The sequence below is a fragment of the Pinus tabuliformis genome, chromosome J, assembly GCF_031772625.1.
Source record: "Pinus tabuliformis cultivar Carrire ecotype Pingquan chromosome J, CPIR1, whole genome shotgun sequence".
Taxonomy (NCBI): Eukaryota; Viridiplantae; Streptophyta; class Pinopsida; order Pinales; family Pinaceae; genus Pinus; species Pinus tabuliformis.
The window spans coordinates 1,451,985,752-1,451,991,719 of NC_142295.1; the positions used below are offsets into that span (position 1 = coordinate 1,451,985,752).

The 5,968-nt window shown below is 34.6% G+C and overlaps 1 long non-coding RNA gene across 1 annotated transcript; it reads right to left on the minus strand.

Annotated features, from left to right (window-relative positions):
• Window positions 1-314: 314 nt before the first annotated feature.
• Window positions 315-4,573, minus strand: LOC149232839 (uncharacterized). The gene is made up of 3 exons (XR_016247570.1): window positions 4,249-4,573; window positions 3,923-4,116; window positions 315-487 (listed from the first exon to the last, which is right to left on the minus strand). It is a non-coding gene; the product is annotated as an uncharacterized LOC149232839 (long non-coding RNA).
• Window positions 4,574-5,968: the final 1,395 nt, after the last annotated feature.

The window sequence follows — 5,968 nt, forward strand, 5'->3', positions numbered from 1 at the left end:
TTCCATTATTACTACATGCATTATAGAAAGAAAAAAAATAAAAAATTCTAAAAACACACTCACAAAACATTCCTCACCAATAGCCATGGCCATGGTTTTGATGAGGACACTAGGGAAGGGAAAACCCCCTCCCTCAAAAAAAAAATACTAATTTTATTAAGGTACAGTTTTGAGTTTTTCTTCAACATGATTTACAAGTAAATAAGTAAAATTATATATCATGACATTAGATATCCATCTATCTACTACTAATTTAATATCACATTCCATCTCCTTGTGCTATGATCCGGAGTCATCTTTTATTTTCCTGCATAGAACACAAAAAAAGAAAATCATATTAATAATAAGAAATTTTAATAAACATATTATCTAAATTTATATATTGTTAAAATTTGAAAAATCACCTATCCATCTTTCTACTACTAATTTAATATCACATTTCATCTCCTTGTATTATGAGTGTGAGTCAGGATCATCCTTTATTCCCCTGCATAAAACCCAAAAAAGAAAAAAATATTAATAATAAGGAATTTTAATAAACTTATTATCTAAATTTTTATAGGGTTAAAATTTGCAAAATCCCCTAAATCAAAAATAAACAAATAAAAACATATATAGATTCATTAGACACATTAATTTAAATTTTAACAATTTAAACCAAAAATGCTAATAGCTATTCATATCTTTATTTGATTTTTGACTTAATTACTTAAATACTGATAATCTAAACTTACAGCAACACAGGTGGTAAATTGCTCAACTATACCCGTCAGGCTACATTACGTAAAACCTATTGATTTTTTTACCAAAGAGAAATCGTCCATTCCATTTCTATTTTTATTTTTAAAGTACAGTAACAAAAACGACTACTGGCTTGGGTATTAAGGTGAGTTAAGGAGAGAGAACCCGCATTCAATTCAGATATTGAAAGATATGGAAATCATCAAGTCTCAGTAAATAAAAACACTAGTTATGGCATTCCATGAGGAATTAAGCGCCTTTTTCCCCCTAAAGATGAGAATTTCTTGGACGAAACCAGCGAATGAGAAGTTTTTCAAAGATGTGGTCCAAGCTTTTTGTGCCTGCCTGTAAAGAAATCTCTCGTCGATCTGTTAAGCCACAGCGCCTTTTTCGATCGTCAGTAAATAAAGCGCCTTTTTCCCCGTAAAGATGAGAAGTTTTTCAAAGATGTGGTCTTAAGAGGAATTAAGCGCCTTTTTCCCCGTAAAGAAATCTCTCGTCGATCCGTTAAGCCGCAGCCGAGGTTCAAAAAGGTGAATTCCGATAGCTTGGCGCTAGATATAGTGAGCGAATTAAAGCCAGTTTCTAAACACGGCGTTGGGAGGACTTAGTTTTTGGATAAAGTTGATCAAGAAAACAGGGGTTAGGGTGATGCTTCTTTTCTGGATTACGGATCAACAGGAAGCTAGTGTCTGTTGAACAACTATGCAGCACTACACTACTTAGCAGCAGCTTCGCTAAAGAAAGATAATAACTATTTGCTTACAACGCTCAGCTAGAACTCAAATGGGTTAAGCCATTTCTCTTTTTATTTTTAAAGTACAGTAACAAAAATTTCAGTGTCTGGTGGATCAAACCGAAATGTCCAGAGAGATGAGCTTTCAAAACAGTTTTACAGCCTTGACCTTGACATATGAAATGTCTGTCTGCTATATGAAGAAACTTGTGGAAAAGGACGGAAGTGTAAATACCTATAACCGAGGCTATCTGTCCGAGAAAAAAACATGAAAAAGCAATAATCTGAAACAGAAAGCTGATGGTCGACTTTTGTACAGTCCAGAGAGTAAATCAAAATCCAGCTGAATCAACTGTAGAGGGTAAGACCTATTGATTTTATATGCACTTTATTTAGTTAGTTACTCTTTAAAACAACTACTATATTAGGAAATATATTACTCTTTAAAAAACAAAGATAATATATTATGATTTCACTAGCAAATCTCTAGTAAGAAGCCCTAAAAGCTAAAAAAATACTATATTAAGATTTCATTCGAAAATCTCTTCGTTTAGGAACCTGTAATTACACCATTGACATTTCCTCTAAAGTACAGGAATCGTATTGAAGGCAACGAGCTGAACACAACAAGCTGAAAAAACAGAAAGAATAAGAAACTGGAACCAGAGCTTGTTGTATACTCTGTTGCTTCAGTGGTTTACCCTGCAGTAGGATAAGTAGTTCATGCAATTAATCCAAACAAATACATACACAAAGACGCAGTTCCAACACCTAGTGGTGAAGATTATGAGTTTCTTGCAGTGGAGCAAGTAGTTGATGCAATTATTCCAAACAAAAACATACAGAGAGATGCAATCCCAAAAACTGGTGATGAAGATTAGGATTCAGATGTTTGTGACTGGGATAGAGATTGAGAAGAATATCATGTCCCATAACCAGTTTTTTTACTTCTTGGATGCCCTTAGACAAAGGAAGTTCGATATTGGTGATGCAACTTCTTATTCGTATCTATGTCTCATCTAAAGTCTAGGAATAGTGTTGAAGTGCAACCTCTCACCGGCCAAAGGTTCACAACCAATCATTTGTTTATGGTTATATAGATTAAAAAACTATGAGGGAAACTGAGACGTGCTCTAATCTTCTTCGGCTTACATGAATTGATGTATAGCATCACACAAAAGTTTGTGGATGCTATGCATTGCTTCAGCAAAAGAATTTCTCCATGCGACGCACTGTGGAGCTCGGTGATAAACCCTGACCCAATACACTTGCCAGCTCTGTGGCCTTCTGATGACACAAAACCCGTTAAGGTCAGCCACGAATCTGGGTTTAAAATATTTCCTTAGGTCGCCACAGGCTCTCATATTGCACCCAACTCTTTCAATTGGCCTCTAAATTATGCTTTAATGCCTAATGGCATATCAAGGGCCTTCAGTGCAACACCTACAGCTTCAGAAAGTGGATTTTCTTATCCAATAACAAGAGGTGCGAACAAAGTTGAACAAAGTTGTCCATTATTGAAGTGAAATACAGGGTATAAGGGGGATCGGTAATGCCCCACTATAATCTCAACCCCAAATAGTTGCCAAGGTCTTCACCAGGAAAACCAGTCTTCTTAGTGAAAAGGTTATGCCCATATGTACCTAGGTCCTAGCTGATTCAGGTTCATCAGCTTTTACTTGATATAATTAATTTATTCGATCCTAGCTGATAGATTTAGATTTATGCTAAAATTCACTTAAGCGATCAATATTTTAGGTAAAGCAGGAGAAGGGGCTCCGCAACGTAGAATCAACCCGGTCGACACCATCCAGGACCAGCCACAAAATAAGCTAATGTGCCAGGAACGAAAGAAGCAAGGGTAGCTAGTAGAGAAGCAACACGAATGGCACTTGTTGCATATTCTATTGCTTCACTGGTTTGCCCAACAGTAGGAGGAGTAGTTCATGCAAACAAATACATAGAGAGAAATGCAGTTCCAAAAACTCCTTATGTACAGAGCATAAGAAACAAACCCTAAATAAGGGGAGCACTCCACTCCACATAATCAATCAGGTAAAGCCAAATCACTACCTGAACAACGAAGGGTTTAATGGAATTGTCTGTAAAGCATGACAAGGGACTCCCCCTGCAGCTGGGAGCGGATTGCCCTCCCCGATACCCCACACCTGCTAACGCCTGATGTATTATGTTTAAATGCAAAAGGGTAGCAATAGAGAAATTATGTTCAAACGCAATTGGGTAGAAAGCAGAAGAACCAGGGCTGGAGAATATAATAATTTCCTAAATACTTAAGAAAAACTAAGAAATCAAAAAATAAACACAGGTTCATTTTAAATTTGGTATACCCATGAATTTTAATCTTTATCATCACTCTATGAATGTAAGCTTGAGGTCAAATACTACACCTTCCTTAAAAACTAGTTGCAGAAATTAAAAGCTTACTTGCAACAGCGAAATTCTGTTTCTGCTGTTAAGATCAGGGCTGGGTTGGCTAACAGAAATATTTCCTTTGCCTTAAAACCCCGCCTCCGTGTTTTCTCCTCTGGCCCGAAAGCTCTGGCTCTTTCTCCTCTGGCCCGAAAACTCTGGCTCTGATTCTCCTCCAGGACTGGAACTCTGCCGCTGGATTAAAATACCTTACACATTTATTACAGAATACGTACATTATTACAGTTCAAACATAGATGGCCCGAAAACTCTGCCGCTGGAATAAAATATCCTACACAATTGTTACAGAATACACGCATGAGTAATGAAACATAGATTACCTCTTCTTTCAATCTGCTAATTTCATCCTACTTCCTATCATAGCTTCATATCCTCCTTTCACATATCAAAACCCAACAAAATATAAAAACCAAAAGAACCTTCATACTTGCCAACAAAATTGAGAACCAAAGAAAAAATAACACAGGGAAACAATAAAATACTAGAACAGTGAAAAAAATCACAACACAGCAATACGAAACAATTCAGAACAAAACAATAGACATGGCCATGCCTAACACGACACAACACAAGACAAGACCAGAGAGAAAAACAAGTTCAATGGATTACTCGCAAACAAACACCAAAAATATCTCCACTGCCCAATGCCGCTCCCTCCTCGTTTAACAAAGGCCGTTTCTTTAACATACATTTGAATTTAATGGCAGATATTATATGCAGTTTTCCTAAAACTTTTAAATCCGAGGGTGACAGGCTGGCGTAAGAACCGTTAGGCAAAGGAGGGAGGGTGACAGGCTGGCGTAAGAACCGTTAGGCTAAGGAGGGAGGGTGATGATGGTATGTTTGAATTTTTTTGAAATGGACAGTTATTCATTGTGTAACGAGTTAATTTTATAAAATAATAAATCTTTTTTATTATGTTATTTTTAGTTTTTAAGTTTAATTTTATTAATAATTTAATTTCAAGTTTTTACATAATTTATTATTTTAAAATTAGTTTTATTTATTTTTAAAATTAATTTTACAATTAAAAAAAAAATTATAAACCAATATAATAAAAATGAATATATTTTATTTTATAATAAAGATCATTTATCTTATTCAACTTCAAAAATAGTATTATTAACATAATAAAATATATATAATTAAAATAAAACAAAATTGAAATGTAATAACATATATACATTAAAATTGAAAATTTTTACATCAATATGAAATTAATGAAACGTACATTTTTCTCTTAAAATACAAATATCATATAATAAAATAATACAAATACATATAAAATTGAGTCATTAAAGGATTATATATATATTCTTTACTTATTACTACATTTTAGATACATCAAATGAAAAGATATTAATTTAAATAATGAATTCATCAATATTAAATAATTTTATAAAAGATTTTCCTATAGGGGTGACATATAGCCATGATAATGTTTAAAGATGTGATAGTGAGTGGAGATCATGGCCATAACCACCCACACACTTGGAAAACGATCTAGATGAAAATTCGTCCAAACATGTTAATGATTGAATCCAATGTGGTTGGTGTTTGGATGGTTTGGTGGTCTCGTCAGTGCTCCATTCCTCTAAAGCTAGTACAAATACTGATGGATTTGCAATCACGATAATGAAGGTGGAGAGAGGCATGGAAAGTAATAATTGTTGGGAGATGCGAGAAAGGAAATATTATGCAATTTGGAATGATCACTCCCCTTGTATCTAGCTCAAAAGCAAAAGCAGTCTTTCTATTCTACCAATTATGTTTTCCAAGTGATGGGACAATAACATATGCAAGCTTGATTGCGCTTTGATTATCACATATTAGTTATGTATTTGATTTCTGAACTAGTCCAAGTTCAGTAAGGACACATCACAACCAAACTACTTCTTCAGTATATTCCTTAGCAACCTTGTACTTTGCTTCACATGAGAAATGAGAAAGAGTTATCAACTTCTTATTGCACCATGAAACCGGACTTGAACTAAGATGAAAGATGCAACTTGCAACAGAATCTGTATCTAAAATTTCACC